The following is a 7,558-nucleotide window of genomic DNA, read 5'->3' as shown; positions in this document are numbered from 1 at the left end:
CTGGCCTAGTGAGGCGTCCTGGTCTCGTGTGGGTCGGGCCCGTGAGACTGGCCTAGTGAGGCGTCCTGGTCTCGTGTGACACCTGATTTTTTATATTCTGAGGTCAGGTTCGTGAAGATGAGATACGGACTGAGCTGCGTGTTTTGCCAGTTCCTGTCGGATCCGTGATCCACGATGAAGTCTGACTTTCATAACAGCAGATTTGAACTGAGTACTTGTGATGACTGTCCCTGACGGTCCCTGTCCTGGGTCGACCTGATTTAAAGGAGCGTGCAGGTTTGTCTGCTGGTTTTAGTTTGTTTCCTACGTATATATCCTCAGTTTGGTAATGAGTCAGGTGACCCGCCTCGCCTCAGATCTCAGGTTCAGGTTCAGAACGTTTAAAACCACTTTTAGTTCGCATGCTGAGATTAATTATCTGAGGTTTTACTTCAGCTGTTGAAGTGCCCACTCAGGATGGAGACAGAAGGACTTTACAGACTCTGGTGGGGACGTCTGGTGTCTGGTGGGGAAGTAATGATTAACCAGTCTAAAATGAACCTTAACCCTCCACATCACTCACCTGATTTACCTGAGACAAACCAGGAAACAGGTTGTTATTCTTCCTCACTGAGACAACACACACACACACACACACACACACACTCTGAGAGACGGAGGATAAGATCCCCCTTTGGGAGAGAACATCTACAGGAGGGAGTCCTGGGAACACTGGGAATACTGGGACTACTGGGACTACTGGGCCACTACACTACTACACGGAGCTGCTGAATGAACAGACTGAACGAGAGATTTCCAACAACAAAGACTCAGAGTGAACGTCAGGTTCAGGGACCAGGGAGAGGCCGAGTTGTCTGCTGGGTTCCTGCTCCACTCAGAGACTAAATGGCTTCCAGATTAGAGAGAGATCTCAGCTGTCCTGTCTGCTGTGAACTCTTTAGAGACGCGGTCATCCTGTCGTGTAGCCACAGCTTCTGCAGAGACTGTCTGCAGAGCTGGTGGACAGGGAGACCAGTCAAAGACTGTCCAGTGTGTAAGAGAAGACATTCAAAGGAGTTCTTACCTCCTAACTATGCTTTAAGGAGCGCATGTGAGGCCTTTTCAAAGGAGAGAGATCAGAGACCTTCAGAGGGTCTCTGCAGTCTGCACTCAGAGAAACTCAAGCTCTTCTGTCTGGACCATCAGCAGCCGGTGTGTGTGGTCTGCAGAGACTCAGAAACACACTCCAACCACAGAATCAGACCCGTCGATGAAGCTGCACGACAACTCAAGAAGGAGGTCCAGGAGAGTCTGGAGCCCTTAAAGGAGAAGTTAGAGGGGCTGGAACGAGTCAAAGTGGAGTTTGCTCAAACAGCACAACACCTGAAGGTCCAGGCCCGACGCACAGAGACCCAGATTATTGACCAGTTTAAGAAGCTTCACCAGTTTCTAGAAGAGGAAGAGGAGTCCAGGTTGGCTGCACTCTGGGAGAAGAGGAGCAGAAGAGCCAGAGGATGAGGAAGGAGATGGAGGCTCTGAGCAGAAAGATAGCAGCTCTTTCAGACTCAGTCCGAGCCACAGAGGAGCAGCTGAGAGCTGAAGACATCTCGGTCCTGATCCACTACCAGGCTGCAGTGGGAAGAGTCCAGCAGCCCCCCCTGCTGGAGGATCCACAGCTGCTCCCAGGAGCTCTGATAGACGAGGCCCAACACTTGGGCAAGCTGGGCTTCAACGTCTGGACCAAGATGAAGGACCTGGTCTCCCACTCTCCTCTGGTTCTGGACCCTAACACTGCTCATCCAAGACTCAACATGTCTGCAGACATGACCAGCATGAGACGAGGAGGAGAGAGACAGCAGCTTCCTGTTAATCCAGAGAGGGTTCTGTCCTCAGTCCTGGGCTCCGAGGACTTTAACTCAGGGACTCACAGCTGGTCCTATAAATGTAAATACTCACCGTTGTCTGATTCTAAACTGGCTCTGCAACGTTAGCTACTGTCCGCTAGCATACAAACGGGCTAATTATAGCCAGTTAGCTTTTTTATAACGTAACAAAACCCACCCCGGTCGTAAGAGCAAATCTTATTTCATGTAATAGATTGATGGCTCAGAAGGACTGACGCCACAGGTCTGATGTTGACAACGTGGACGCAGATATAGGAAACTCCAAAGCAGCCGTAATATTTACCTTGGCAAACATTGGCGTAGCGTTAGCTAAACTTGGACTCGACACCTGGACTCGGTCGTGACCAAAAGCCATATTTGGCAAGACCAGTGGCCGAGTCTGAGCCAAGTCTAAGTCCATAGAAAAATGGTCTCTAGTCTGGACTCGAATTCAAGACCGGACTCGAGTCCTACAGCCCTGGAAGAAGTCCATGTTTCAGATGTAAGGGGTGGGAGGGGCTTCCCTCAGCTATATCTTGAACAGGTACTGACCTTAGTGACCTTCAGGCCCTGGGTGGAGGGCCCCCATAGTGGCAGCAGTTGAGCTTCTGGATAAAGACTGCATACGTTATCTTAATGCAATCTCCCAACTTAACTCACTTCTTACTATTTTCTTATGAAATAGCTCAATGATTTTCTGTTTTCTCTTGTTCTTCAGGAAGTGCTCTGGATAATCCACGTGATGAAGAACAAATAGAAGAAATAAAAAAAGAACTGGAAACCGACGGACCCGCTGCAGCTGCTGCAAAGATCCAGACTCATCTGGCCGAGCATGACAATTTTGGGCTAAATATTGCGATCACAGGAGAGTCTGGTTCTGGTAAATCCAGCTTCGTTAACGCCTTTAGAGGCATAGACAACAGAGATAAGGAAAGAGCCGCCCCTACTGGGGTTAAAGAACCCACGATAGCTCCTACACCATACCCCCACCCAAATTATCCCAATGTTACCCTTTGGGATCTTCCTGGTATCGGCACCACCAGGTTTCCAGCTGACGAGTACCTGAAAATGGTTGGATTCCAAAGGTACGACGTCTTCATCCTCATCTCAGCTGATCGCTTCAGAGAAAATGATGTGAAGCTCGCTAAGGAGATCCAGAAGATGGGGAAGAAGTTCTACTTTGTTCGCTCAAAGATTGACCACAACATACGTGATGAGAAAGAAACTCGCGGGTCAAAGTTCAACAAAGAAGAGATCCTTAAAGAAATAAGAGAGGACTGCATTCAAGGTAAGTCTGAGGTTAAAACTTACAGGCATACGGGATGCACCAAGGGTCACAAGTAGACCCTCTGACTTTAAGAGAGGACGAGATCACACATTGGCTTTGTTAACAGGTTCAATATGAATCATATGAACACTGGCAGAGCCGCCTCATCTTCTCAGGTATGAACACATATTTCTACTGTAAACAACCTGTCTTTGTGTCGGCCCTGCAGATGGTTTCAGGGAAGTGTAGGCTTCAGAAGTTATTTCTTAGATTGATTTAAGTTCATCATGTGAAATTAACTTCCTGTTTTCTTTGTGACGAAGGTCTTGAACGACATGTTGAGTCTCCACGAGTCTTCCTGGTGTCCAGCCGTGAACTCCACCTGTATGACTTCCGTCTGCTAGTGAAAACCTTACAGGAAGAACTCCCTGAACACAAGAGGAAGGTTTGGCTGTCGGCCTTGCCCAATGTCAGTATAGAAATGCTCAGAAAGAAGAAAGAAGCTTTACAGGCAAACATAAAGTACCTTGCTGCTGGGTCTGCACTAGGAGCATTTGTACCGGTCCCTGGGGTCTCTGTTGCTGTTGATATGGCCATGATGGTTAAAACCATCAGACAGTACCAAGCTGCCTTTGGTCATGATAGCGAGTCCCTGCAGCGTCTTGCTCAGACTGTAGGTAAGCCTTTGGAGGAGCTTAGAGCAGTGACGACATCTCCACTGACTGGACAGGAAATAAGCAAAGATCTCATCATTAAGGTACTGAGCTCTTCTATGGCTTACCTTTCCTTAGCGGCAGTAGAGGAAGGGTCTAGATATGTTCCATTATTAGGAATCCCAGCAGCAATGGCCGCCTCCTCTGCCTCCACCTACACATGTCTCAACATGTTCCTCGACATGCTGGCTGACGATGCACAGAAGGTCTTTGAGAAGGCGCTGGGTTTGATCACCCCGCTACAGGGGGGAGGACAACAGGAAAACAGATGATGTCCCGGAGGAAACGTCCCAGCACCCGGTCCATCAAGGTCCCGGACGTCTCTGCTGATTAAAAACCTGAAAAGGTCTGGAGATTTACAGAATATCCTCTGGACCTTTAAAGCAACATTTCTGTTAATTAAAAAAAATCAAAATACGGAAATACACCTGTGAAAAATCCGTTTGGAACATTCCTTCCTATTAACGCAGGACATTAACCATATATCTACAGACTTTTCTAACAATGTCAACAGATTGATCTTTAATGTCACTGTACTCAAAGTTTAATGACGACATGTTTCCCAGCTCGTCAGTAGATGTAGGAATAGTGACAAGGTTCTTGGTGGGGGGGGCGGGGGGGGGAGCAGTATCTGGGCTCGTCGGGCCATGTTTAAGTCTCTGGCGTCATGGGGGGACTCTGGGACCATTAGGGGATCTTAGTCCGCAACGCAAAGCCAACATTGAGAGAATAATGACGCCAACGGTCTAAACACTGGATGTTAGTCTGGAGGAAATGAAGAGTTATGAGAAATTAATCAAATCTTCTGTGACATTAACTACAGTTTGGGATTTTGTCAACAGGAAATGATTTAAAGCTAATGGACTTTTAATTATAGAAGTAAATATATAGCTGATGTACTACAAGATTTTTGCAAGGGGATGTGATTATATAGCCTCATTTCACCTTTTCTTTGTTTTGCATTTTCTGTGTTTTTATTGTTTTAACTTCTTTTTTTCTCTTGGTGTTTTGAAGAGTTTCTTCTTGAGTTTTATTTTTTGTCATTAACTACGGTTGTAATGTTCTTCGGATGGGAATGAATATCTTTTGGTTGGTTTGTAAGTATATATGATGCCAAATTTAATAACATTTTTGTGTGGAAATATAAAAGATGCAGTCGATCCTTGGTGATAGGAGTCTGAAGCTTCATGGTTGAATGAACTAAAAGGATAAAAGCATCAGCTGAATGTCATGAGATGACTGATGAGGGCTTCTGAAGAATCAAATAAAATCTTCAGTGAAATGAGCTGAAATGAGTGATATTGTTATTATTATTTCTCCCAAATCCCAGTTTACGTATCGTCCCGTTTTCAGACCGGCTCAGATTGTCCAATGTGTGTGTATGTGGTCAGAGTTAGAGAGGAGCATATAGAGGGGGGGGGGCTGCAGTACGGATCTCTGAAGGTTTCACAATCAAATGTCTCTCTCTCCTCCAGTTTTTACTCTTCAGACATCATTTTTGGTCAAAATGTAGGAAATCTTGTGCCGATCGCAGACATGTAACTATGGAGTCTAAAAGGACTGTTTTTTACATGGAGTCTGGTATGTTCAGCGCTAGCTACTTCATAGCTGTTTCTGGGAAACAGAAAGGTCTTAAAAAGGTTTTAAAAAATTATATCTCTGAAAGGTTTCTACACTTAACACTTTTAATTATTTTTTATCAGGTTTTATTGCTGTTCGGATGTGCCCCAGTAGCAGGCACACTGATAACATTTCTGCGGAATTTTCTAGTTGCCCACACTTATCATTATTCCGCCTGTTTTTTGTCCCGCTACAAGTCCCGAAGCGTTGCCAACACGCGCACACACAATACATCAAAACGTGTGTATCAATTGGGAATGGTGTGCTATGACTTTTCTAAGAGATTTGCCGCGCGGTTTTCATGAAATCTGCAAAAAACGGCAAAAATGTCTCATTGACTTGAATAGGAAATGTTCGGGAAATCGCTCAACATCGCTCAAACCCCCCCCCCCCCCCCCCCCCCCCCCCCCCCTCGTTGGGACCGGGCTGTACCGCCATACTTTAACATAGAAACATGATTAAAAGTTTAAACCGAAGACAAGACTTTGGCGTTTATTGGGCTGAAAGGGCGTTCAGATACCAAGCACGGTTTCTCCAGAATCCCGGTCTACGTATCGTCCCGGTTTCAGACCGGCTCAGATTGTCCAATGTGTGTGTATGTGGTGGATGTTCAGAGTTAGAGAGGAGCATATAGAGGGGGGGGGGCTGCAGTACGGATCTCTGAAGGTTTCACAATCAAATGTCTCTCTCTCCTCCAGTTTTTACTCTTCAGACATCATTTTTGGTCGAAATGTAGGAAATCTTGTTCCGATCGCAGACATGTAACTATGGAGTCTACCGGACGTAAATGTTTGGCTCTATTCGCACCAACTGCTGATAGAAACTATGAATAGAAATATCTGGATTATTCACTGTGGAAATCACCATAGCAACAAGGAGAAGAGTTATCTGTCACCTAACATGATGTCATGATGGACCACACCCGCCAGACTCCATGTAAATAATCAGTCATTTTAACATCGTAACACACACTTCTTTCAGAGTCAAGAGAAACCAAATTAAACTATGAAAAGCTGTTTTTGGTCTTCTCTACACTTTTCAGACCATAATACCTCTAGTGTTGGTGTAAATAAACTCATACTTTACAGATTTACATGTGAAAGTATGTTGGCTGTATAGACGCTAAAAGGGCTGTTTTTTACATGGAGTCTGGTTGGTTCAGCACTAGCTACGTCACAGTTGTTTCTGGGAAACAGAACGGTCTTAAATGGGTTTTAAAAGGTTTTATATGTGAAGAGTTTAGACACGTAACCCTTTCAGAGCTGCACCAGGTAGCAACACACTGATAAAAGCTCTGTTTATTGTTATTGTATTTAATTATGTCTCTTTTAATCAAGTCTTATTTACATGAACATACTTTGTAAGATGTAGTTTTTCTGCATTGAAACGTTCTCTATGCACTGTGAATAGTTAACCCCCCCCCCCCCCCCCCCCCCCCCCCCCCCCCCCACACACACACACACACACACACCCAAACCCCCCGATCTCATGGCCCTATGGGTGGCTGGGGGGGGGATCATCCATCACTCGTCTTGTCCTCCCCACACAGCGCACCAGCGCTTGCATAACGCAGCTTTCAGTTTAATCTGATGCCCTGGATGTATTTTGTGAAATTTGTGTATTTTTGTGTACTTTGTGTACTTTGTGTATTTCGTCTCCAGAAACCAGGCGTATGCAGCGGGTTGTGCAACAGCTGGCGAGTCGGCGTGTCATGATCCGGGGATGATTTGGCAAAAAGTGCTGACTCAGCACGGAAGGAAGGAAGGAAGGAAGGAAGGAAGGAAGGAAGGAAGGAAGGAAGGAAGGAAGGAAGGAAGGAAGGAAAGACACCCACATAGTAACACACACACACAGACACACACACACAGACACACACACAGACACACACACACAGCTGAAATGTCTCCAGGATTCATGGAGTGATTGACAGCAACAATGTCTCAGTTTATTGGTTTGACCAAAGTCCTCTGAGTGTGTGTGTCTTGGTTTGTGAGTGTTTGTTGTGTGCGTGCATGTGTGTGTGTGCATGCATGTGTGTGTTTGTGTGTGTGTGTGTGTGTGTGTGTGAGTGCATGTGTGCGCATGCATGTGTGTGT

General features: G+C 45.9%; 1 pseudogene; it reads left to right on the top strand.

Moving 5' to 3' along the window:
• The first annotated feature begins 687 nt into the window (after positions 1-687).
• LOC117940853 lies at positions 688-4,447 on the top strand (annotated as a pseudogene).
• Positions 4,448-7,558: the final 3,111 nt, after the last annotated feature.

Source organism: Etheostoma cragini, unplaced genomic scaffold (assembly GCF_013103735.1).
Source record: "Etheostoma cragini isolate CJK2018 unplaced genomic scaffold, CSU_Ecrag_1.0 ScbMSFa_3500, whole genome shotgun sequence".
Classification (NCBI taxonomy): domain Eukaryota; kingdom Metazoa; phylum Chordata; class Actinopteri; order Perciformes; family Percidae; genus Etheostoma; species Etheostoma cragini.
This window is presented reverse-complemented; position numbering and strand designations above follow the sequence as displayed.